This window comes from Mustela erminea, chromosome 4 (genome assembly GCF_009829155.1).
Source record: "Mustela erminea isolate mMusErm1 chromosome 4, mMusErm1.Pri, whole genome shotgun sequence".
NCBI lineage: Eukaryota > Metazoa > Chordata > Mammalia > Carnivora > Mustelidae > Mustela > Mustela erminea.
The window spans coordinates 143,268,073-143,295,642 of NC_045617.1; the positions used below are offsets into that span (position 1 = coordinate 143,268,073).

The 27,570-nt window shown below is 38.4% G+C and overlaps 1 long non-coding RNA gene across 2 annotated transcripts in view; it reads right to left on the reverse strand.

The window, feature by feature from the left end:
- The window catches only part of LOC116589214, a 70,442-nt gene that overhangs the window by 14,454 nt on the left and 28,418 nt on the right, over nucleotides 1–27,570 (reverse strand). Inside the window, exon 3 of one of the 2 annotated variants that reach the window (XR_004285242.1) lies at nucleotides 23,808–24,585. The exons of the other annotated variant lie outside the window; for it this stretch is intronic. This is a non-coding gene — a long non-coding RNA (uncharacterized LOC116589214). Of the gene's footprint in view, nucleotides 1–23,807; nucleotides 24,586–27,570 lie in introns of those variants that run through there. 2 annotated transcript variants of the gene reach the window in all.

The window sequence follows — 27,570 nt, forward strand, 5'->3', positions numbered from 1 at the left end:
TCTTTAAAAATGAAGATCTTGGGGCAGGGAATCTGCTTCCTCCTCTCTCTCTGCCTACTTGTCATCTCTGTCTGTCAAATAAATAAATAAAATCTAAAAAAAAAAAAAAAAGAAGATCTTTACATCAGTAAGTATCCAAGAAAGTACTAAGAGAATATAGGAGACTATATTTTTGACTTCATTTTTAGAAAGAAGTCCATAAACAAAACCCAAAAGCATAACCATAAAGAAAAAAATGGATTCATCTCATGGGTATATGAAAAAAAATAGCATGACACAGAATGGGAAGTTACTTAGACTGTAACTGAAAAGGGATCTATAAAGACGTATAATAAATCAATGAGAAAAAACCAACTATATATAAAATGAGCAAAGGATATGCACTGTTGATATCCAAGAAAGGAATTCTAAGTGGCCAAAAAAAAAAAAAGGAACAGCTGCTCTATTATTGGTAATCAGATGCAAATTTGTACAGTAAGCAGATGCCATTTCCTACCCATCAGATAGACAAAGATTAGTTTGGTGGTACCAAGTTTTGGCAACAACGTCCTGATAATGTGTCACAGGCATTCTGGGGCCCAATTTGGCCGGCTCTCATAAAGCGACACATGTCATCCCTGTGTTCCAACAATCTTGTTCTTAGTCCTATAACCTAGAGAAATTCCACCAGTATTTGCACAAGGAGACAAGACCCATAAAGTTTACAGGAGGATTAAGAAAAAATGAATTTGAAATACCCAAAACATCCAGTGGTTAAATGTATAAGGAAACTATAGAATTCCCATTGACAGGAGTGTAGCCATCTAGATATTCTAAGAAGTCATCTTGCTGAAAAACGCGCACCTACTGGATTAATGATCAAACATACGTTTTCAGTACATTGCTAATTTATGAAATATAAATCCCAGAGTACTCCCTATCCAAGGAAATAAAATGTAGAAGTTCCTGAACCTGGAATCGTATAAGAGTACTGAAGCTGGGGCTTTCATGGGGGCAAATGCTAATTCCAGAAATGTAAAGCTTTGAGGATCAACAGTTAGAGGTCTGGAGACCAGGATACCAGGCTACAGTCTCTCGAAAGGTAGCTTGAAGTCTTCTGAACCTGGGACCCTACACACTAATAAATGTGGGACTTTGAATGGTCCTTGCTCTCTGTGATAGGGGAGACTAGAAGAAACACTCTCTGCTTAGAGCAAGAGCAAGTCAACAAGAAAATCTATCTACTAAGGATAAAAGAAAAAAACTCCCATGAGAATTTGTATTACTAAGTCTATCTACATGTAGATCTGCGTTTTTTTTTTTTTTTTAAGATTTTATTTATTTGTCAGAGAGAGAGAGAGAGTGAGCACTGGCAGACAGAGGCGGAGGGAGAAGCAGGCTCCCTGCTGAGCAAGGAGCCCGATGCGGGACTCGATCCCAGGACGCTGGGATCATGACCTGAGCTGAAGGCAGCCGCCCAACCAACTGAGCCACCCAGGCGTCCCTAGATCTGCGTTTTTAATGTAAATATTTGTTCACATGCGAAATCACAAGGTGAGGTTCTTAGTACCACCCAAAGTCTAACTAAACAGATGCAAACCCTCTATGGAGGGAAACATCCTCCTATTAGGCTTCCCCAAATTCCCACAGATTAAGTTCTGCCAAATATGAGCTCACAATCAAAATGTATGAAACACTTGGAGAAGGAAACCCCACAAACAAGACTTGGTAGAAAAAACAAACAAAAGGCATAGAGTTCCCAATGGCTTCCGAGGTTGGAATTTCATATGAGATATTGTATTATCTGAGTCTAAAATAACCACATATGGGGTGCCTGGGTGGCTCAGTGGGTTAAAGCCTCTGCCTTCCGTTCAGGTCATGGTCTCAGGGTCCTGGGATCGAGCCCCGCATCGGGGAAGCCTGCTTCCTTCCGCAGCAGGAAGCCTGCTTCCTCCCTCTCCCTCTGCCTGCTTCTCTGCCTGAATGTGATCTCTGTCTGTCAAATAAATAAATCTTTAAAAAAAAATAAAATAACCACACACAATGTTTAAAGATGTAAATGTTGGAATTTTGTTTTATTTTATTTTTTTAAAGATTCCATTTATTTATTTGACAGAGAGAGACACAGCGAAAGAAGGAACACAAGCAGGGGGAGTGGGAGAGGGAGAAGCAGGCTTCCCGCCAAGCAGGTAGCCTGATGTGGGACTCGAACCCAGGACGCTGGGATCATGAGCTGAGCCGAAGGCAGACGCCTAACAACTGAGCCACCCAGGTGCCCCAAAAGTTGGAACTTTAAAATGTGGAAGGAACAAATACAATTAAACATGCCTAGGAGGACTTGAAAAAGAACTGCATGGAAATTCTAGAAAAGAAAAGATTAATCATTGAAAGGAGAAACTGAGTAGACATTTAAATAGCAGATAAAGTATAGACAAAAAGACAAGTAATGGGTAGACAGAGCTGAAGAAATTGCCCATAATTTAGTACAGAGTAAAAAGCAGTTGAAAAATATGAAAGGTTAAGAGACATGTATTTTAGAGTAAGAGCCTACAGTCCATGTGATGAGAGTTCTATGGAAGAGAGTAGAAATAACAGTCTTGTCTCAAAGACATAATAGCTAAGAATTTCCTATAAATGATAACAGGTACACATTCTCACATTTGGGGAAAAGAAAAAAACACAACCCTTGGACACAGTGTAGTAAGACTTTAGAAAGTCAAAGATAGGAAACATCTAAAAAGCACTCATTGCAGGAGGGGATGCAAACTGGCACAACCACTTTAGGAAACAGTCTGGCATTTTCCTATAGTTAAATATACACTTACTGTACCACCAGCAATCCCATTCCTAGCTATTTATTCAAAAGAAATTAAGATATGAATCTACAAAGTCCCTATATGTAAATATGTATAGCAGTTTTATAATCACCAAAACTGGAAGCAGTCTAAAATGTCTTCTGGCAAGTGAACAGGTACTGAACTTGTGGTATACCCCACACGATCAAATTAGTAAGGCAGGACAGGACAGGACAGGACAAAACAGGAACAAATTAAAAATACAATATGGATAAATTCTTAAAACATCATGCTAAAAGAAAGAAACCAGATTGAAGGACTATATACAGTTTGATTCCATTTATATGATATCCAGGAAAGAGCAAAACTATAGGGACATATCAGTATTTATAGGGACATATCAGTATTTGCAGGGACTGTGAATGAGGGCAAGAAATTCCACTGCAAAGGTGGACTAGGGAACTCTTGGGGATGATGAAAATATTCTATATGTAGATTGTGGTGGTGGTTGATGAGTTGTACATATTTGCCAAAATTCATACAACTTTACATATAGTACATTTATATTATACTATATTAAACAGAACTTTTTTTAAACATTTATAGAACATGGGGAAAACATCCAGAGATAAAAGACAGATCACTGTAAAGGAATTAAAATTATACTGACAGCAGACTTCTTAACAACAGGAAAGTCCAGAAGACAATGGAAAAATATATGCTGAGAGAAAATAACTATCAGCCTAAAATTATGTATCACTCCCTCAAAAAAATTTATATCATTCACACCTGAATTTAATCTGAAAAAATAATTTTCAGATTAAAAGAGAACTAGGAATTTGCCTTTAGTGGGCATTGAGAGGGACACGTGAGAAACTCTGCAGACCTACACTCCAGCCAGCAAAACTGGTAGACAGTTTAAAAAAAAAAAAAGCCAAAAAAACTAACCATTTGCAGTCTCTAGAAATGGACCCAAGAAGTACAGCAAATAAAGAAACATGTACTCAAGAAATTCTACTAAAATTCAGTAAGAGTAGAGAGAGTGTGTGTTATTTGAACACAGCCTCTTGACCGTATCCCAACTCAGCAAGATGGAAACTCCATTCCAGGCTGGTGCCACCAAGAATGTGGGCTTCCTCTTGCCCCAGCTCCCAGCCAGAGGTCTGTCCTCCCAGCAAAAGCAGGATGTCAGCATTTTTCCTGCTGCCCCCAGCTACCCATTACTGAGGCAAAGTTCTAGACAAGAATGGCTGAGAGGTTTTGGAGAGGAGGAGGTTGGGGGTGGGGTAACCCTGATGGTGGGTATTAAAGAGGGCATGTATTGCATGGAGCACTGGTTGTGAAGCATAAACAATGAATCTTGGAACACCGAAAATAAATTAAATTAAATTTAATTTAAAAAAAAAAAAAAAAAGAATGGTTGAGAAGTGAGGCTCTCTTCCACCCAGACCCCATTTGAGGGGCTGGAGGTTCTCTCTTCCATGTAGTACTGCTGATAACACCAAGACCCTGATGGCCTTTGATTCAGCTCTCAAAGTGGCGACACGCTAGGACAAGTTAAGAACACTTGGGGTTACTGTCCCCCCTCTACCACCAAGAATTCAGCTCTCAAATTGGGGGTGTCGCACGGAGAGAGGTATGCCATTTTTATCCCTTTTATCTGGAGCCAGGCTCCGAGGTTTGCAGAGAAGCAGGCCTAAGACAGATAGCTCCTAATCTCATCTGAAAGGTACTGACATCATTTGCAACAGTGTGGAGAAGTTCAAGTCTACAGGCATTCGCAAAAACGGTATAGGTTGTGTCGATATGCGATTGGGAGGTGAGTGGTAGGTACATGTGACATAAAGACTAAACTGTAGTCTGGCTGGTTTACTTGACAGAACTGGAGAAAGAGGCAGGGGGGAGGCGCCTTCCTGGGTCTAGGGAAAGTTTCAAGCACTGATTTAGGAACTATCTTTTCCAAGAAACCCACATTTAATTTGTTTGGTCTACAGGGCAATTTATGTCCCAGGGCACTGTAGGGGGAGGGGAGGCTTAGAGCAATCGGTCAGCAATTAATAGAATTTAACAACTAGTTATCAGAAGGACAATCACAGAGGGCCCACACCGCTGCCACCCGAAAATTTGCTACGATGTAGCAGAATTAGTTCTAAGAGGGAAGTTCAGAGTAATACAGGCCTATCTCAAGAAACAAGAAAATTCTCAGATAAACTATCTAACTTTGTACCTTAAGGAACTAGAAAAAGAAGAACAAAGCCCAAAGTTAGTAGAAGGAAGGAAATAATAAAGACCAGAGCAGAAATCAATGAAATAGAGACTAAAAACAAAAACAAAAAAGATCAGTGAAACCAAAAGCTGATTCTTAGAAAAGATGAAAAAGTCAATAAACCTCTAGCCAGACTCATCAAGAAAAAAAAAAAAAAAAAAAGAGAAAAAAGCAAATAAGTAAAATGAGAAATGAAAGAGAAGAAGTTAGAACTGACACTACAGAAATAAGGATCGTAAGAGACTGTTACAAACAATTATACACCAACAAATCGACATCAAAAAACTATTAAAACTAATAAATGAATGAAATAAAGTCAAAGGACACAAAACTAATACACAAAATTGGTTGTGTTTCTACACACCAATAACGAGCTATCAGAAAGAGAAATTAAGAAAGGATCCCACTTAGAATTGCATCAAAAAGATTAAACTACCTAGAAATAAACTTAACCAAGGAAGTGAAAGACCTGTACTCTGAAAACTCTGAGATATTACTGAAGAAAATTCAAATAAATAGAAAGATATTCCAAGCTCATGATTTAGAAGAATTAATATTGCTAAAATGCCCATGCTACCCAAAGCATCTTACAGATTCAAGGGAATCTCTATTAAATACAAATGACATTCTTCACAGAGCTAAAAGAAAGAATCCTGAGATTTTTATGGAACCACAAAAGACACTGAATAGCCAAAACAGTCTTGAGAAAGAAGAACGAAGCTGGATGTACCATAATCCCTGATTTCAAACTATATTACAAAGCTATACTAAACAAAACAGACACGTAGATCAATACAATAGAGTATAAAGCCCAGAAAAAAACCTATGCATCTATGGTCAATTAATCTATGACAAAGGAGGCAAACATAAAGGGGAAAGACCATTTCTTCAGTAAATATTGGTGGGGAAACTGGACAGGCACATGCAAAAGAATGACATTGAACCACTCACACCATACACAAAAAGAAACCCAAAATGGATTAAAGACTTGAACGTGAGACCTGACATATAAAACTCCTAGAAGAAAACATCACCAGTAAGCATTCTGACATCTGTCTTAGCAATATTTTTTCAGATCAATCTCCTGGGCAAGGGCAAGACAAGCAAACATGAACAAATGGGACCACCACAAACTGAAAGCGTTTACACAGAGAAGGTAACAATCCACAAAACAAAAAGGCAACCTGTTGATTGGGAAAAGATAACTGCACATCAGACATCCAATAAGAAGTTAATGTCCAAAAAACATAAAGAATTCACAAAACGTAATATAAAAACAAACAGCCCAATTAGAAAATGGACAGAGAACGTAAGTAGACATTTTTCCAAAGAAGATACACAGATGGACAACAGAAATATAAAACGTTGTTCACCATTAGGGAAATGCAAAAGAAAACCACAATGAGAATTAGCTCACACCTGTCAGAATGTCTATTTTGAAAAGACAAAAAATAAACATCGGTGAGAATAGGGAGCTCAGAGAACATTTGTGCACTGCTGGTGGGAACGCAAACTGGGGCAGCCACCATGGAAAACAGCATGGAGGGGCCTCAAAAAGTTAAAAATAGAACTACCACATGACCCACCAGTTCCAATTCCAGGTATTATTTATAAAAACACAAATTTAAAGAGATATGTGCACCCCTATGTTCCACGCATTCTTTACAACAGCCAAAACATGGAAGCAACCTAAATCTCCATCCATAGAGGGATAAAGATGATAAATATATATATATACACACACACAATGGAATATTACTCAGCCATAAGACAGAATGAAATCTTGCCACTTGCAACAACACAGATGGACCTAAGGGTATTATGCTAAGTGAAGTAAAGCAGAGAGAGATGAATATTGTATGTGGAATATAAAAAACAAAGCAAATAGAACAGAACAGAAAGAGACTCATAGATCCAGGAAACAAACCCTTGGCTACCAGAGTAGGGACGTGTTGGGGGGTGAAGGGGGTTAAAAGGCACAACTTTCAGTTATAAAGTAAGTCATAGGGATGGAAAGCATAGCATAGGGAATACAGTCAGCAATATTGTAATAACTTCGTATGGTGACAGATGGTAATAGATTTACTGTGGGAATCATTTCATAATGCATAAAATATTGAGTCACTAGGACTTACACCCAAAACTAAAGGGGAATTGTATGTCAATTATACTTCAGTTAAAATAAAATAATCTTATATTTGGCAAAGTTGTCTTTCAAAGTAAACGGTAAATAAAGACGTTACCAGATAAACAAAAAATGAGAATATTTGTTGACAACAGACCTGCTTTGCAAGAAATACTATCGGAAAATTTTCTGGCTGGGAGGAAGTGATTCCAGATGATAATCTGAATTGATGTGAAAAACAAGGAACACTGAGAAAGCTAAATATGTAATTACTAAAGATACTAATAAATGCATTTTTTTGTTTTATAAACTTAACTGATGTATAAAGCAATCATCTAAAACAATATTTATATAATGCCTTGTTGGGTCTACAGCATATGTAAATGGAATATATTTACCAATAAGAGCACAAAAAATGTGAGTGGGAGCAAAGCTGTACTGGACTAAGAAAATGATTGCAGATGGCAACTCCACAAGAACAAATGGAGAGAACCAGAAATCATAACATGCTTTTGAGAGTACAACAAATGCTAAGTAAGCTTAACATACCAAAAGCTATAGATATATACTTGCTCTCTTTGTTACTCTCAGCTTCCTTAAAAGACATAAGATATATTATTTGATATTTATTACATAAAATATTATATATTATATAATGTGATAATTATAACAATGTATTTTTTATAACATTTATAAATGTAATATGTATAACGACAATGCCACCAAAAAAGGAAGGAAAGAGAATAGAGCTAAGTAGGATTAATGTTTCTGTATCTCACGGGAATTAAGTCATGTGAATCTGAAGCTGATTCTGATAAGGTCAGAAGTAATGGTAAACTCTAGAGGAACCGCCAAAAAAAAAAAAAGTAACAAAATACAATTCAAAGCAAAAGCAATGCAAAGGAGAAAGGACAGTCTTTTCAACAAATGGCATTGAAACTACTGCACATCCACAAACAAACAAAACAAAAGAATCTAGACACAGACCTTGCACCTGTTACAGAAATTTACTCAAAATGGATCACCTACCTAAAGAGTGAAATGCAACTATTAAACTTCTAGAAGATAACAAAAGAGAAAATCTAAGTGACCTTACATTTGGTGATGACTTTTTAGGTATGACATCAAAGGGATGACCTATGAAAGAAAAACTAGTAAGTTGGGCCAAAGAAGAAATCAAAAGAGAAGGAAGATGGACATGAATGAAACTGAGGACACAGCAGACCAAAACCTAGGGGACGCTGTGAAAGCAGGGCTTGGAGGGAAATTTACTGTTCTAAATGTATATATTAACGAAGAACAAAGATCCTAAATCAATAATCTAATATTCTTCCTTCAGACTAGAAAAAGAAGAGCAAACTAAACCTAAAATAAGTAGCAGGAAGAAAATAATAATGATTAGAGAAGAAATTAATGAAGTAGTTACTAGAGAAAGTATGGGGGGGGGGGAAGCAAAGGAACCCAAAGTTCATTTTTTGAAAAGATCAACAAAATTGACAAACATTAAGCTACACTGAAAAAGGAAGAAAGAAGGAAGAATAAAAATAGCAGAATCTGAAATGAAAAAGGGAAACTACTACCAATCTTACAGAAATAAAAAAGAATGATAAAGAAATGCTGTGACTAATTGTATGCCAATAAATTAGATAACTTAGATGAAATGGACACATTCCTAGCAAGACACAAACTACCAAAACTGACTGGAGAAGAAATAGACAGGGGCGCGTGGGTGGCTCAGTAGGTTAAATGTCTGCCTTCAGGTCAGGTCAGGTCATGATCTCAAAGTCCTGAGATCGAGTCCTACATTGGGCTCCTTGCTCAGCAGGAAGTTGGCTTCTCCCTCTGTCCCTCACCCCACTTGTGCACACATTCTCTCTCTTTATCAAATAAATAATTAACATCTTTAAAAAGAAGAAGAAATAAACAATTTGAATAGACACATAACAAATAAAGAGATTGAATTTATAATTAAAACCCTACCAAACATACACAAAAAAGCACAGGCTCAAATGGCTTCACCAACTAAATCTATCAAACATTTAAAGAACTAATACCAGGGGCGCCTGGGTGGCTCAGTGGTTTAAGCCGCTGCCTTCGGCTCAGGTCATGATCTCAGGGTCCTGGGATCGGGTCCCGCATCGGGCTCTCTGCTCAGCAGGGAGCCTGCTTCCCTCTCTCTCTCTCTGCCTGCCTCTCCATCTACTTGTAATTTCTCTCTGTCAAATAAATAAATAAAATCTTTAAAAAAAAAAAAAAGAACTAATACCAATTCTTCACATTAGAAAGAAAGAAAGAGGGCACCTGGGTGGCTCAGTGGGTTAAGCCGCTGCCTTCGGCTCAGGTCGTGATCTCAGGGTCCTGGGATCGAGTCCCGCATCGGGCTCTCTGCCCAGCAGGGAGCCTGTTTCCTCCTCTCTCTCTCTGCCTGCCTCTCTGCCTACTTGTGATCTCTCTCTGTCAAATAAATAAATAAAATCTTTAAAAAAAAAAAAAAAAAAAAAAAAAGAAAGAAAGTTAGTTAGTTTTCCCAATTCATTTTGTGAATCCAATATTAACCTAACAGCAAAACCAGACAAAACATCACAAAGAAAAACTGAAGACCACTGTGGTGTCATAAATATGAATCTAAAAATCCTCAATAAAATACTAGCAAACTAGATCCAGCAATATACAAAAAGAGTGATACACCATAGTCACATAGAATTTATCTTAGGATTATAAAGGAATTAACATCTAAAAATCAATTAATGTAATACACCATATGGGTTGAATAAAAAGAACCACAAGATCATCTTACTAGATGTAGGAAAAGCATATGAAAAAATTCAAACACTATATCAGAATTTTTAAAAAACTCGATAAATAGGAAGATAAGAGAATTTCCTTTACTTAATAAAGGGCATCTAGGAAAACCTCACAGCTATAATTATATTTAATAATGAAAAACTAGGATCTCCTCTCATGTTCAGGAACAGGACAAGGATGTCTCTTCTCACCACTTCTATGCCACATTTTACTGGAAATTCTAGCTAGGACAATTAGGCAAGAAAAAGAAAAGGTATCCAGATTTGAAAGGAAGAAATAAAACTCTCTCTTTTTGACAACGGCATGATCTTATATATATAAAATCCTAATAAGGATTCCACTAAAAATTATTAGAACTAATAAATGAGTCCAGTAATGTGCACAATTCATGACCAATATCAAAGATCAACTGTATTTCCATGTTCTTGCAATGAATAATCTGTAATTTTAATTAAGAAAATAATTCCAGTTATAACAGCATTGAAAAGAAAACACTTAGGAATAAATTAAACAAAAGAAGTACAGTACTATGTACTCTGACAACTACAAAACATTGTTGAAAAAAAGTTTAAAGATCTAAATAAATGGAAAAACACTGATGTTCCTGGATCGGAGGACATAATATTGTTAAGATGGCCATACTCCTCAAATTGATCTACAGGTTCAAAGCAATTTCTAACAGAATTCCATGTGGCTTGAATTCATAAGTCAATCCTAAAATTCAAATGGAACTATAAATCACCCAGAATAGCCAAAACAATCTTGAAAAGAACAACAATGTTGGAAGACTCATACTTCCTGATTTTATAACTTAATACAAAGCAATGATAATCAATACAATTCTGACAGCATAAGAACAGACATACAGATCAACAGAATAGAATTGAGCATTCAGAAATAAAACTAGGTGTCTATGGCTAAAGGATTTTCAACAATGGGACCAAGATCATTCAATGGGGAAAGAACAGTCTTTTCAACAAAAGATGCTGGGACTTTTAGAAAGCTACATGCAAAGGAATGAAGTTGAACCTTTATCTTACAACACACATAAAAATGAACTAGAAATGAAGGGCAGACCTACATGTAAGGGCTATGACTTCAAAATTCTTAGAAAAAAATATGAGTAGGTCCTCATAACGTGGGATTTGTCAATGGATTCTTAACCATGACACCAAAAGCATGAGCAACAAAGAAAAAAAAGAGATACATTTGAGTTCATAAAAATTAAAAACATTTGTGTTTCAAAGAACACTGTCAAGAAATTAATAAATAACCCACAAGTGGGAAAAAATATTTGAAAATCATATTATCTGATAAGGGTCATTTATCTACACTATATAAAGAGCACATAAAACTCAACAATAAAAAAGCAAATAAGCCAATTTTAAAAATTGGGTCAAGGATCTGACTTGACATTTCTCCAAGGAAGATACACACATGGCCAATAAGTTCATGAAGAAAGGCTCAACATCATTACTCATCAAAGAAATATAAATCAAAACCACAGTGAGATACACTTCACAACACTAGGATGATTAGAATCCAAAAGTCAGCAACGCATGTTGGTAAAGCTGTATAGAAATTGGAAGCCTCATTCACTGCTGGTGGGAATGTAAAGTGGTGTAGTTACTCTGGAAAATAATCTGGCAGTTTTTCAAATAATTAAATGTAGAGTTACCGTGTGATCTAGTGATTCCATTCCTAAGTATATAAGTGTATACCCAAGAGAAATGAAATATGCCCGCACAAAAATTTGTACATAAATGTTTATAGCAGCATTATACATAATAGTCAAAAGGCAGAGAGAACCCAAATGTCAATCAAGTGTTGAATGGATATACAAACTATGGTGTATCTTTAGAATGGAGTATTATTCGGTCATAAAACAGAATGAGGTACTGACATAGCCTATAACATGGATGACCCTTGAAAACATTACGTTAAAGAAGTCAGATACAAGATGCCACATGCTATGTGATTCCATTCAGATGAAATGTCTATAATAGTCAAATCCATAGAGAGGGAAACTAGATGAATGGTTGCCAAGGGCTGAGAGACAAGAATGGGAAGTGTATTCATTTCATCACAAATTACCACAAACTGGATGGATGAACACCACAGAAATGGTTTGCTTTCCCAGTTCTGGAGGCCAGAAGCAGAAATCTAAGGAGCCATACTCCCTCTGAAAGCTCTAGGGAGGGATCCTTTCTTGCCTCTTCCTAGATTTTGGTGGCTTTGGGCCATCCTGAGCATTCCTTGGCTTGTGGCTGCCTCATGTAATCTGCCTTCTTTTCTGTTTATTGCCGTGTGCCCTCTCCTTTTCTTAGAAGGACACAAGTCATTGGATTTAGGACCCATATTAATTTAGTATGACCTCATCTGAACTAACTACATGTGTAAAGATTGTATTTCCAAATACGGTCCTATTCTGAGGTTCCAGGTAGACATGAATTTTAAGGGAAACCATTCAAACCACTATAGGGAGTGACTGCTAACAGGTACAAGTTTTCTTTTTGAAAATGCCCTAAGGGGCACCTTGGTGGTTCAGTGGGTTAAGCCTCTGCCTTCCACTCAGGTCATGATCTCAGAGTCCTGAGATCGAGCCCCACATCGGGCTCTCTGCTCAGCAGGGAGCCTGCATCCCCCGCCCCCTCTGCCTGCCTCTCTGCCTCCTTGTGATCTCTCTCTGTGTCAAATAAATACATAAAATCTTAGAAAAGAAAATGCCCTAAAATTGACTGTGGTGATGACTGCGCAGATGTCTGAGTGTACTAAAAACCACTTAATTGTATACTTTAAGTGGGAGAATGCTGTGACCCATGAATTAGATCTCAAAACGCAAAAATAATTGATTCAACAAACCTCCAGTAAAGGAACTTCTAAAAGATGTGTAGGAAGAAGGAAGATGATCCCAGGAGGAAAATCGGAGGTGTAAGAAGGGACCGTTAACATGAGTTGAAAGTCCCTAAAGATCAGGGACTTTATTTTCTTCACTTCTTGAGTCCCTAGACCTATAGGAAGTCTTCAGACACACGTGTTAGATAAATGGCAAACAAACTGGTAAAGAGAGACGTAAATCAAAATAAACATTTTCATGAAAAAATCATATCAAATTTTTATGGTTTAAAACCACTAAGTAACTGGTTCTGGGAAGTTGGCAGAGCAGGAGGGCCCTGAACTCACCTCATCTCATGGACACACCGAGATAATGGCCACATCAGTGCAACTCACTTTGAAAATGACCCAAAGACTGGCAGCAGAGACTTTCCACACTGTTAACCTACAGAGAGGCCACATCAGAAAAGGGGCAGAGATGCAGTTAGGAAACGAATCCCTGGTAAGACTAAGCACAAACATAACCATAACAAGAAACAAAGAAGAACATGATCTTCTTTGTACATAATGTACATAATGATAAAAGGAACAAACCAACAAGAGAATATAACAAATGTAACCATTTATGCATCCAACATAGGAGCACCTAACTACAACTATTAACAGTCATACTATTAACATACAACTATTAACATACATAAAGGGAGAAATTGAGAGTAATAAAATAATAGCAAGGGACTTCACCACCCCACTTATATCAATGGATAGATCATTCAGACAGCAAGTCAACAAGAAAACAGGCTTTGAATGACACATTGGACCACATGGACCTAACAGATATATATTAAACACTGCATCCAAAACCAGCAGAATATTTTCAAGTGTACATGGAACATTCTCCAGAACAGATCACATATTAGACCACAAAACAAGTCTCAATGAATTCAAAAAGACTGAAATCATATCATGCATCTTTTCTGACCACAGCAGTATAAAACTAGAAATCAATCACAAGAAAAATTCTGGAAAGAACACAAATATATGAAGGCCAAATAACATGGTACTAATTTTTTTTAAAGATTTTATTTCTTTATTTGACAGACAGAGATCACAAGTAGGCAGAGAGGCAGGCAGAGAGAGAGAGAGAGAGAGAGGAGGAGGCAGGCTCCCTACAGAGCAGAGAGCCTGATGCGGGGCTCGATCCCAGGACCCCGGGATCATGACCTGAGCCAAAGGCAGAGGCTTTAACCACTGAGGCATCCAAGCGCCCCAACATGATACTAATTAATGAATGGGTCAACCAAGAAGTCAAAAAGGAAATAAAGAAATATATGGAGACAAATCAAATTGAAAAGACAACGGTCCAAAATTTTTGGAATGCAGCAGAAGCAGTTCTAAGAGGGACTTTTATAACAATACAGGCCTATGTCAAGAAGTAAGAAAATCTCAGAAAACAACCTCACCATCCACCTAAAGGAGCTAGAAAAGAAGAACATATAAAACTCAAGGAGAGTAGAAGAAAGGAAATAATAAATGTCAAAGCAGAAACAGATGAAATAGAGACCAAAAAACACAATAAAACAGATCAATGAAACTAGGAGCTGGTTGTTTGAAAAGATCAACAAAATTGGTAAACTTTTAGTCAGATTCATCAAGAAAAAAAAAAGAGAGAGAACTCCAATAAATAAATCAGAAATGAAGGAGGAGAAATAACAATCAACACCACAGAAATACAAAAGATTATAAGAGAATATTGTGAAAAATTATAAGCCAACAAATTGGACAGCCTAGGAAAAATGATAAATTCCTCAAAACATATAATCTTCCAAAACTGAAACAAAAAGAAATAGAAATTTTGAACATACCAATTTCCAGTAATGAAATGGAACCAGCAATCAAAAAAACTCCCAATAAACAAAAGTCCTGCACCAGATGGCTTCACAGGTTAATTCTATCAAACATTAAAAGAATGAATACCTATTCTTCTCAAACTAGTCCAAAATACAGAAGAGGAAAGAAAGCTTCCAAATTCATTCCACAAGGCCAGCATTACTGAAATACTAAAACCAGATAAAAATACTAACCAAGGGGCGCCTGAGTGGCTCAGTGGGTTAAAGCCTCTGCTTTCAGCTCAGGTTGTGATCCCGGGGTCCTGGGATCGAGCCCCACATCGGGCTCTCGGCTCAGCAGAGAGCCTGCTTCCTCCTCTCTCTCTGCCTGCCTCTCTGCCTACTTGTGATCTCTCTCTCTCTCTGTTAAGTGGATAAATAAAATCTTAAAAAAAAAAAAAAAACTAACCAAAAAAAAAAAAAAAAGAGAGAGAGAGAGAGAGAGAGAACTATAGGCCAATATCTCTGTTGAATATAGAAGCAAAAATTCTCAATGAAATATTAGCAAACTGAATTCAACAATACATTTAAAAAAATCATCCACCATGATCAAGTGGGATTTATTCTAGGGAGGCAAACATAGTTCAAAATTCTCATATCAGTTAACATGATATATCACATTAATAAGAGAAAGGATAAAAACCATATGATCATATCAATAGATGCAGAAAAAGCATTTGATAAAGTACAACATCGATTCGTGATAAAACTTCTCAACAAACTAGGTTTAGAGGGAACAAACCTCAACATAATAAAGGCCACACATGAAAAAAACCAGAGCTGACATCATCCTCAATGGTGAAATACAGAGCTTTTTACCTGAAGATCAGGAGCAAGACAAGGGTGTGCACTCCCATCACTTGTATTCAACATAGTCCTGGAAGTCTTAGCCACAGCAATTAGACAACAGAGAGAAATAAAAGGCATCTGGGGCGCCTGGGTGGCTCAGTGGGTTAAGCCGCTGCCTTTGGCTCAGGTCATGATCCCAGGGTCCTGGGATCGAGCCCCGCATCGGGCTCTCTGCTCAGCCGCGAGCCTGCTTCCTCCTCTCTCTCTGCCTGCTTGTGATCTCTCTCTGTCGAATAAATAAATAAAACCTTTAAAAAAAAAAAAAGAGAAATAAAAGGCATCTGAATTCGTAAGGAAGAAGTAAAATTTTCCGTATCTGCAGATGACATGATACCCTATATAGGAAACCCTATAGACTCGACCAAAAACTACTAGAACTGACAAATGAATTTGGTAAAATCTCAGGATACAAAATCAATAGCAGAAATCTGCTGCATTTCTAGATGCTAATGATTAAGAAGCAGAAAGAGAAATTAGAAAATAATCCCATTTATAATTCCACCAAAAAGAATAAAATACCTAGAAAGAAACTTAGCTAAGGAGGTGAAAGACATGTACTCTGAAAAATATAAAATATTGATGAAAGAAGTTGAAACTGACACAAACAAATGGAAATATACTCCATGCACATGGGTTGGAAAAATAAAAATGTTAGAATGTCCAGACTACCCCACAGCAATCTATAGATTTAGTGCTTATCAAATACCAGCAGTATTTTTCACAGAACTAGAATAAATAATACTAAAATTTGTATGGAACCATAAAAGACTCCAACTAGCCAAAGCAATCTTGAGAAAGAACAAAGCTGGCGGTATTGTAATCCCAGATTTCAAGACACACTAAAAAGCTGTCATAATCAAAACAATATGGTATGGACACAAAAATACACACATGGGTCAAAAAACAGAACAGAGAGCCCAGAAATAAACCCATGCATATATGGTTAATTAACTTATAACAAAGGAACCAAGAATATACAACAGGGGAAAGGCAGTCACTTTAGCAAATGATGCTGAGAAAACTGGACAGCCACATGAAAAAGAATGAGACTGGGCCACTTTCTTACATGATAAACAAAGGAGAACTCAACATGGATTAAAGACCTAAATGTAAATCCCGAAACCATAAAACTCATAGAAGAAAATACAAGCAGTAATTTCTTGTACATCAGCTATAGAAACATTTTTCTAGATATGCCTCCTCAGGCAGGCGAAATGAAAGCAAAATTAAACTAGTGAGACTACACCAAAATAAAAAGCTTTTGCACAGTGAAGGAAACCATTAGCAGAACAAAAAGGCAACCTACTGAATGGGAGAATATGTTTGCAAATGACATATCCAAATGACATATCCAACTGATACAACTGAACACCCAAAAAGCAAATAATTCAATTTAAAAAAATGGGCAGAAGACACGGACAGACATTTCTGCAAAGAAGACATCCAGAGGGCCAATAGACACATGACAAATGCTCGGTATCACTCACCATCAGGAATCAAAACCACAACGTATCACCTCATACCTGTGAGAATGGCTAAAATAAAAAACACAAGAAAAAACAAGCGTTGGCAAGCATGTGGAGAAAAGGGAATGCTCATGCACTGTTGGTGGGAATGCAAGCTGGTGCAGCCACTGTGGAAAACAGTGTGGCAGTTCCTCAGAAAGTTAAAAAATAGAACTACTCACCATCCAACAATAGCACTAATGGGTATTTACCCAAAGAATACAAAACGTCTAATTTGAAAAGAGGTATGCACTCTTACCTTTATTGCAATATTATTTACAAGAGCCAAATTACGTAAAGAGCCCAAATGTCCATCAATAAATGAATGGATAAAGAAGATGTAGCATACATACACAATGGAATATTAACTACTCAGCCCTAAAAGATAATGAGATCTTACCATTTGTAACAATAGGTACGGACCTGAAGGGTGTAATGCTAAGTGAAGCCAGCCAGTCAGAGAAAGACAAGTACCATCTGATTTCACTCAAGTGTGGAATTTCAGAAACAAAACAAATAGAAGAACAAAGAAGAAAAGAGAAAACAAAAAATCAGACTCTAAATTACAGGAACAAACCGTTAGTCACCAGAGGGCAGGTGGGTGGGTGATGGGGGAAATCAGCAAAGGGGAAAATCGTGTTGAACGCGGAGTGACGCACAGAATTGCTGAATCACTATATCATACACTTGAAACTAATACAGCACGGCATGCTAATTACGCTTCAATAAAATAACAAATAAATAAGCAAGAGAAAACATAGAGTAAGCTGAGAGCGTTCAGAGCTGAAGCAATGAAATATTTTGGAATTTTTTTTTTACAAGATTTTATTTATTTATTTATTTGACAGAGAGATCACAAGTAGGCAGAGAGGCAGGCAGAGAGAGAGGAGGAAGCAGGCTCCCTGCCTAGCAGAGAGCCCGATGTGGGGCTCGATCCCAGGACCCTGGGATCATGACTTGAGCCGAAGGCAGAGGCTTTAACCCACTGAGCCACCCAGGCGCCCTGAAATGTTTTGGAATTTTTGAGGCACAGGCTAAAGACATTAATTTTGGACTTTGTAAATTAAAAATGCATGAAATTATTTCAGAAGGAATAATTAAGAGATAAAGAGGGTATAACTTCCTAGCTAGTTGAGCAAAAACTTGGAAAAAAGAGAAAGGGAAGGTCCATTCACCCAGTAGAATGTTGGAAAGGAGGATGGGACCGTTAGGAAGCAATATAAATCAGAGGACAGGGGGAAAAATCCAAATACATCAGAAACAGATGTAAATAGACAAAATCTCCCATTTAAAGGACAAACTATTACATTAGATGAACACAAATCTAGCTAAATGCTACTTAAAGATATACATCTAAAACATGAGAACACAGGGAAAAAATGCATATATATAAAACCGAATCCCAAAAATGCATATATTAACCTAAACCCTAGAACCAAACATGTTTCCAAATTCAGGTTAATTTTAAGAAATTAATTAAGTCATATGTTATATTTTATGTAACATACTCACTGGGGTTTGAAGAAATCACCTCATAATCAAACACAATAATATTTCTGAAAGAAATATTCACACCAAGTAGAATAAGAATAGCTTCACCTCAGCATAGTGCAGATTTTGCTGCCTAATGAATTATGAGAAAAACTTTATTTTGGGAGTTTTATGGTTTTCCAGAACTTCAGATTTGTACTCATAGACTTAAAACCAAGCAAATATTGGCCAAAAAACCCTGGCATACCTGGGGCAATGGCAAACAAAATAGGGTCTAAGAAGACAATATTATTAGGGGTTATCACACAAGGATTTTTTTTTAAAGATTCAATGTACCTGGAAGATATAACAATTCTAAATTTATACACACTTACTGAGATAGCCTCCAAACACCAAGAGAAATTGATAGTACAACAAGAAAAATGTGTTGTACACATCAAATAATTTTCCATTTATTATACCCTGTCTGCCTGTTTAGTATTTTAGTGTGTGTCTTGTCATCCCAACTAGATTATAATAAATCAACAGCGAGTGGGTAAACTTCCAAGTGAAAGGCACGAGGTGAAACCCTTTACCATCATGACCTCCTTTGACCACACAACATGGTGGCTCATGTCCCCTGGTTGCAATAAGGGAGATGAAGTAATTTGCTCAAAGTCATATTGCTAAGTTATCAGAGTTTGGATTCAAATTTCATTCTGTTGGACTCCAAAGACCCAGGACCTTTTCGGGGTATCATGAAATAAGCGTAAGACGTTGTCTCTTGATTTACTGAAGTTGAAATGGCAGCCATGATATCGGAGAATTAAAATCAAGACAAGAGATCAATACCTACTCTCTCTGTTACCATTTTCCAGGAAGCACAGTCTCAAGCAGCCATGCAGGAGAGACATGTTCCAAAGGTTTACACAATCTTCACCCTCTTGCCTCTCCCCAGATTTTGCCATTTTCTCCCTGACCTTAAGACAGCTTTGAAATGAGATGAACTCCCAATCCCAAGACATTCTGATATTTCTTAGGCTGACACTCATATTATGCTTTTAACACAAAAATGCAGAGTTGTTTGGGTAAAGGACGAGTTTATAATTTAAAATGTGAAGGCTCGTTAAACTTGTCTCAAATGTTTTTCTGCTCTCAGTCACCAATTACCCTCCGTAACAGGGAGAAACCAATTATAACTAAAATCGGTCACAGTAACAACAGTTGGCATACAAATATACAGTGAAAAAGTCTAGAAATAAAAACGGCATATTTGCCTTTATGTGTAAAGCACACCAGGGGCCGCTCAAGAAGGAAAATCGTGCAGGGTGTTCTTCTTTTTAGCAGGGATGTCAGAGAACATACAGACAAAATTCCTCTGTTCATGGCTCTCCAAGAGCCCTGGAGCTGGACGGAGATGTGCAAACTCGTGATCCACCGCAAGAGGGCGCTCATCCAAAGGGAGTGAAAGGTCATCTTGCCCTAAAAACACACCGGAAGAGTAAATCCCTGTCCAAAAGGGTTAGGAAATACTGTTACAACCCGGAGCTGCTGCCAGAATTGGTAAAACAAGGATCCCAATTACGATTTTCCCCCAATACTACTCTTTGTTGTCAATCCCATAATCGATAGTGAATCTTAGAGCTACAGTATACAGAATGGTAAAGGGGTCTTGTCTGGTGAAACAGAAACCAAGCGAATTGTTCGCATAAAACAATCCCAGTAAGTGCCGGCATTAAGGGAATCTTATTTTGGGTGGACTTTGCCGAACATTGGCGGATAATAGGGATTCAGCCTGCATTTCCCTTTGAGAAAGGAACGGAGAGGGAAATGTGGATTTAAACCTTGTCGTCCTTATAAATCGCTGAAGAGGGAAAACTCTGGGTTCAAATTCCAGTTTTATTATCTTTCGAAAGTATGCATGGCAGCTGCCTCAGCCTCTCTGTCTCTCCAGGCCACTGGGACAAGGTTTCTCTTGGATAACTCATTCCTTCAAATGGCTTCCACTGCAAATCCGTCCTGCAGATATGATCTGTCAACCAAGAATGTGCTGGGCTTCCACGGGCTTCCCAGTGAAGACGTGGTGTGAGGGTTTGCGGGCCAGATTCAGGCTTGGGGCTCAGGCATTTCTGTGTTTGAACACTGGCTTCAGCTCTTGCGAGCTTTATGTAAACTTGGATTAGTTTTGTAATCTGCCTGAGCCTCTGTGTCCTTATCTGTAAAATGGGAAAAGAGTAGGACCCCCCCCCCAGCCCCCTCCCCAAGAATGACAGTAAGGATTCAATGTAAAGCATTTGGTAAAGTGCTTTAACCAAGCATATGTCCCATAAACATTCATTATCATAATTCATTTCTTCACAAATACTTATTGAACACCTATGGTGTGCTGGGTAGCCTGGGATGCATCCCTGAACCAAACTGGGAATGATCCCTGCAATTATGGGCTTGCATGCTAGCAACGAAAGACATATAGCAAATAAGGCATTCTAAGTAAATAACATAAGCTAGAAGGCAGGTAATAGCACTAGGAAAAAGAAGACAAGAAAGCAGAATATAGAACTTGAGAAAGCCAGTTACAGTTTTAAATGGGGTGGTCACGTAGGCCTCATTCAGAGGTGGGGCTTAAGGAAAGAATTAGAGAAAGTGTGGGAGATACCATGTGGGGGTGGGGAGAGCATTTGAAGCCAGTGAAATAGCCAGTTCAAAGGCTCTGCAGTAGAAATATGCCTGGCTTGTTCCAGAACAACAAAGGAGCCCAGGGCTGCTGGAAAAGAGAGAAAAATCTCCAAACGGAATGACCCATTCTCACATCAAACGACACGAGGTCCAAAACAAAACCCAGGAGCCTCCTCCTTTCAAGCCTGTCATGTTTCCCTTTATTAATGGTACATTCTTCTGAGATTGTAACTTTGTTTATTCCTTCTCTACTTCATTCCTGACATTATATTATTACTACTACTACTACTACTACTACTACTACTACTACTATTATTATTAGTTGTTGTTGTTGTTGTTAGTGTCCTTTCCTGTCCATCTCTGCTGGAAAAAAACACAGAGACAGATTACAACTTGGCCCTAAGACAGAAAAAGGTATGGTGGGTGCCCTTCTTTATAGGTAGGCAAGGTCTGTGCAATTTTACAGAGCTGGGCATTTCACATTTTTAGGTGCCCCCACTTTGTCCCTGACTGTGTGCTTGATCTGACTCTGGGGTATCCAACACTGCCTCGCCCCCTTTTACATGCTTTTCACCCATCTTCTTGTAGGTTAGCTGAATTTTTTCTTAAAAGTATCCCCCTTCAGTACCCCCCAGCTACAATGTATACAATGCAAAACATTCTGATAGACCTAAGATGGTGCATTCATTAGTCATCTCTCTACTTAAGGACTCTGTAAGGACCATTTATTACTTACCAGATAAAGTCTAAATTGCAATCCCTGTCCTCCTAATTATTAACAACTTGAGATCAGAAACCTAGTGTTAAACTTCTGTTATAGTTCAAGAAATGCTTCGCATGGGGAGTGATACATGACTGAACTGATTTGAAAAGAAAAGAACACTGAAAGAAAAGAGAGTGAAATTTACATCATGCCAGGTTCTTCCAGCTCTGAGGGCCATATTGATTTTTTTAAGTCAGAGTCCTGGAGGTATAACTGACACACAGTAAGATTTACTCTTTACAGTGTATAATTCTCTGAGTTTTGATAAATGCATATGGTTATGGAACTACCATCGTAATCAACACACAGAACCCTTAGAGGATTCTGAAACATTCCCTTGGATGCCTTCTAGTCAACCCCTCCCTCCACCCCCAGCAGGTATTGATCTGTTTCTTGTTCCTATACTTTTCTCCTTTTCTGCCTGTCCTATAAATGGAATCATCCAGTTAGATGAGCTTTGAGCCTGACTTCTTTCATTTAGCATCCTGTGATTGAATTTCATCCATTTTGTTGCATGTATCAATAGTTTGTTCTTTGGCCACTGCTCGGATGAACCAGCTTGTTTATCCCCTTACCCGTTGAAGAATGTTCAGATTGTTTCTAATTCGGGGCAAGTATGGATAAAGCTGCTACAATCCTTCATGTATAGGATTTAATGCAAACATCTGTATTCATTTTTCCTCGGATAAAGGCACTGAAGTGGAATTGTTGGAGCATGTGATATGCTTAATTTTTATTTTATTTATTTACTTATTTGAGAGAGAGAGAGAAAGCAAGTGCAGAGGGGCAGAGGGAGAGAGAATCTTAACCGGGCTCCCTGCCCATTTGCAGACCCCAACCTGGGTCTCTTCACACAATCCTGAGACTATGACCTGAGCTGAAATCAAGAGTCAGATGCTCAACTGACTGAGCCACCCAGGTGCCCTGCTTAGTTTTTGAAGAAACACCAAACTGTTTTCCAACATGGCTGTAACCATCTTCCATTCCCACAGCAGGTAGGACTGTTCCAGGGTAGGGAGAAGCCTCAATAGCACTTGGTATTGTCATCTTTCTTTTGTATTATTATTTTGCATTATTATTATTATTTTGTATTATTATTATTTTGTTTTATTATTACAATAATACAATAATATTACTAATGATTACTACTAATTAATATTATTAATATACATATACAACAATACAATGGGAACAGTTATATTTCATGGCGGTTTTAATTGGCATTTCTCTAACCATAATGTTGAGCATCTTTTCATGTGTTTACTTGCCATCTGTATATTGTCTTTGGTGAAATGTCTATTCAAATCGTTCGTCATTTTTTGGGTGGCTGGGTGGCTCAGTCAGATAAGTGTCTGCCTTGGGCTCCGGTCATGATCTCAGGGTCCTGGGACTGAGCTCCACATATGGCTTCCTGCTCCGCGGGGAGTCTGCTTCTCCCCCCTCCCTAGTCTCTCTCTCTTCTTCTCTCTCTGTCAAATAAATAAATAAAATCTTTTTTAAAAATTATTCATCACTTTTAACTGCTTTGTTCTCTCATTATTGACTTTTGAGAATTCATTATAATTCTGGTCACAAGTCTTCTAATAAATATATTTTTTGCAAACATTTTCTCCTAGTCTGTGGCTTGCCTTTTTTCAATACTCGACACACCGTAGAATTCGCCTTGTGTACAATCCTATGAGGTTTTGTTTGTTTTATTTTAAGATGTGATTTATTTATTTGTCAGAGAGAGAGAAAGCACGCATAAGGAGGGGGAATGGCAGGCAGAGGGAGAAGCAGGCTCCCCCATGAATAAGCCCAGTGCAGGACTCGATCCCAGAATCCTGGGATCATGAGCTGAGTTGAAGGCAGATGCCTAACCGACTGAGCCCCCCAGGCATCTCCAATCCTGTGAATTTTAACACAGGCACAGATTCTTGTAACCACCCCCACAAACAGGACACAGAAATTTTCAAGACCCTAAAGAATTTGCTCATGTTCTCCTTCTGGTCAGACCCTCTCCCCACCCCAACCTCTGGCAACCTGTTCTCTGTTCCTATAGTTTTGCCTTTTTCCACATCTCGAACAAGTGCAATCTTACAGTATATAATCTTTTGTGACTGGCTTCTTTCACTTACTATAATGCTGAACAGTGGTCGATTATATGGATATACCACAGTATGTTTACCCATTTGCCCACTAAAGGATACTTAAAGTTGTTTCCAGTTTTGGGTGAAAAAACTTTTGGGGAAACAAATGCAATTCTTTTGATGAATAAAGACAAAATATCAGACATTGTTGAAGACAGCAGATTTAAGCAATATTGTTAAATTTGAGAAAGCCGGTGAAGAAGGGTTACAAGCAAAGTGGACAGAAAGACCACCATGGGGCCAGCTCAGTTAGGATAATGCATAATGAGCCCTCAGGGAATGACAGAAACCCAAGGGCATGAGCAGTGTGGTGAACCAGAAAGGCAGCCCAGGTCAACACAGGACCTTGGTTTCCAGTTGAATGCAAGAGAATTACTGGTAACATTATGAAGCTACAATTATATTAAATATTTTACTTACATTTTTAGAATTTCTCTTCCCTACTTCTCAGAAAGCATTATAACCAATAAAAACTGATTTGTACCAGAACAGCTAAAACCTAAATGGGAAAAAAAAAAAAAAAAGTTCAGAAGCCTACTGAGGAAGAGAACAAGGAAAATACCCAGTGGAGACCTCAAATGACACGCTTTTGTATTTTCTGAGTTTCCCCCGGATATTCCACGGGTGGGGAGCAGCGAGATAATTTTTATTCTTTTGGCTGTCAGTTGGAAGAAAATCAGGTTTTCAGGAGAGGAAAACGTTTTCCTGTTAGTCGGAAAATTCAGAGAATGCCCGGAGGGAGCAGTTGGTTAAGTGTCTGCCCTTGGTTTCAGCTCAGACCATGACCTCAGGGTGGTGAGATCAAGCCCTGTATCAGGTCCAGGGCTCAGTGAGGAGTCTGCTTGGGTTTCTCTCTCTCTCTCTCTCTCAAAAATAAATTAATCTTTGAAAAAATTTTGTCACATCATTTCTTATATAAAAGACCCATAAAAATACTGAATAACATCATGAAAACAATAGTTTTGCAAGAGATGCAACATTTTCTTCATAGGAAATGGTCTTATTTAAAAAAAATAATAAAAATTGATTAAGACATCTCTCCACCCAGTGTGAGGCTTGAACTCACAACCCTGAGATCAAAAGGCACACGCTCTTCTGACTGAGCTGGCCAGGTGCCCCCGTAGGAAATTGCCTCGTAATGCATCTGCAGCAGAATCTATGGAACACGTAGAAAATTTTGATGTGTTCACGTCCAGTTTCTCAAAGGTGGTCAGTATCACGGGGGTCAAAATCGTCTAGGGCTACTGGACATGCATGCAAATTCCTAAGTCCTGTCCCAGACCAATAAAATCAAAATGGTGGGCGAGGGGTTTGGAGAAGGCATGGAACAGAGCCCAGGAGAGTTTAGGAAGCACTTGTATGGAGAAGTATGGCTGCTCGTAGGCCATGTAAGAAGGCAGAAACAGAAATGGAGAGATTTAGGAAGATGAATAATTAACATGTCCTTTAAACAGCTTCTGTGGCTATTAATTGCTTCCAGTGTGCTTTTTGGCAGCCAATTAAGAGCTGAGTTCTTTGGTGAAGTGCCTGGGGAGCACACCTTCTCTTTATTGACTGAATCTTTCTAATTTAAATACTTTGAAGTGTGTTAGCCCGCAAAAGAAGCTTCACCCAGGCTCGGGCTCGTCCCTTCAAAAACTCTTGATAAGCATATTAATAAAGAAAAGATGTTGATCACATTTTCTGGTCTATTTGCCCAAATGATCTGCTGGGCGTGCGTTGGCGCTCTGAGTATTAGTGTCTTGCACTGTCCATCATGAATGAGACATAAACACAGACCAGGAGGTCCTTGGCTTGGAAACACCCGTCCCACAGCCCCAGTTTACATGCGCCTGAGAATCACAGACAACGGTTCCTAAAAGTATGCTCAGGTCTGGACTGCGGTCCCACAGTCAGCGGAGGTTACTGAAGTGTTTCCTGAGTCTCCTTATTCTTCCTTCAGGAAACCACTAGAGGGTTGGACAACTTTCTCTTGAAAAGCAGCATAAATAGAAGAGGTTAACCAGCGAGAAAGAAGTGGAGGTTTCGAGTCAAATATATATACTGCATTTAGTCTATAATCCTATTTATGCTGAAATCTAATACGGCCCCAGAGGTCTTTTTTTTTTTTATTAAAGATTTTTATTTATTTATTTGTCAGAGAGAGAGCGAGCGAGAGCGAGCACAGGCAGACAGAGTGGAAGGCAGAGTCAGAGGGAGAAGCAGGCTCCCTGCGGAGCAAGGAGCCCGATGTGGGACTCGATCCCAGGACGCTGGAATCATGACCTGAGCCGAAGACAGCTGCTTAACCAACTGAGCCACCCAGGCGTCCCCCCAGAGGTCTTGACATACGTATGCTTCCTGGGAGAAGATACACATGTACATCTAACAGTCTCCAGGGTCCCTCCCTGTGTCTGGAAGCAAATAGTATTTGTCAAGCCCTTGTGGGCACGTGTGAAGTGCTGGGTGTGTTTACAAAGCCTCTGTAAGAGTTTATATTTTAGGGGAAAGAAATAACACCAGCTTCACGTGGAAAGGCATGTTCAAATAACTTGGATTTCTAAAACCCAGCAGAGAAACAGGAAGATACGTTCACTGAAAACGACACGATATGGAACTTTCAATCCATAACATTAAAACCACCATTGTGCCTCTCAGAACGTACAGAGAAAATCAATGGCCACCACCATTTTTTGCTTTGGAAAAATTAGAAAAATAAAACATGTGAGCTTTATAGTTGACTTAATGGTTAGATGAAACTTTCAGTTCTATTTACCCAGTCCTTCTTGTCTTACAAGCTGAAAACTTCTGGTTGTAAGCTGCTCATTCAATATGACCTGCCCTTTCTTTTCCGGGGCTCCATCTTCAACTCTCAAGGAATGTTATTTCCTAGAGGAACTTTATGGTCTGCGTTTTCACTTCTGCCCAGTATGTGGTATTACATATACATAGAAACATATACTTTCTGATGTTTGCCCCTAGAGAACTCTGGTTTGGCCCGTTACCCTAACACTTTGTAGGATTCCCTTTTAATCATGCGGTTGATAGTAGCTGGAAGTTCCCTTAGAGTTCCCTAATTTTTAAACATCAAATCTTTTAGACTCATTCCGGGCCATTTCCTTTTCCAGTCCTTGACTCTTTCTTGAAATGACCCCTTTTAGCTCAGCCAAATGTAAACAAAACTGAATTTTAGCTCTGCTCTTGCAAGAGCCGTGTTTAGACTACGATTTGCTTCAGGCCAAGCCTTTTCAAAGGGAAGATGTTGATCTCTGGAAATCCCTGAAGGTGAAAGATGCCAGGAATCAGGAAGGCAGATTGTAAAATGGATATATTTATCATTCGTAACTTAGGTTAGAGGAAAAAAATAGATTTAGATGCAAGGAAAGTGCATCGAAGCATGGCAGGCCACTTCCGTAATTCAAAAAAGGTGAAACTGTCTTATAACTCATTGAAGTATTTATTTATACCCCCATCTTATTTCAAAATGGATGTTATTATATGATTC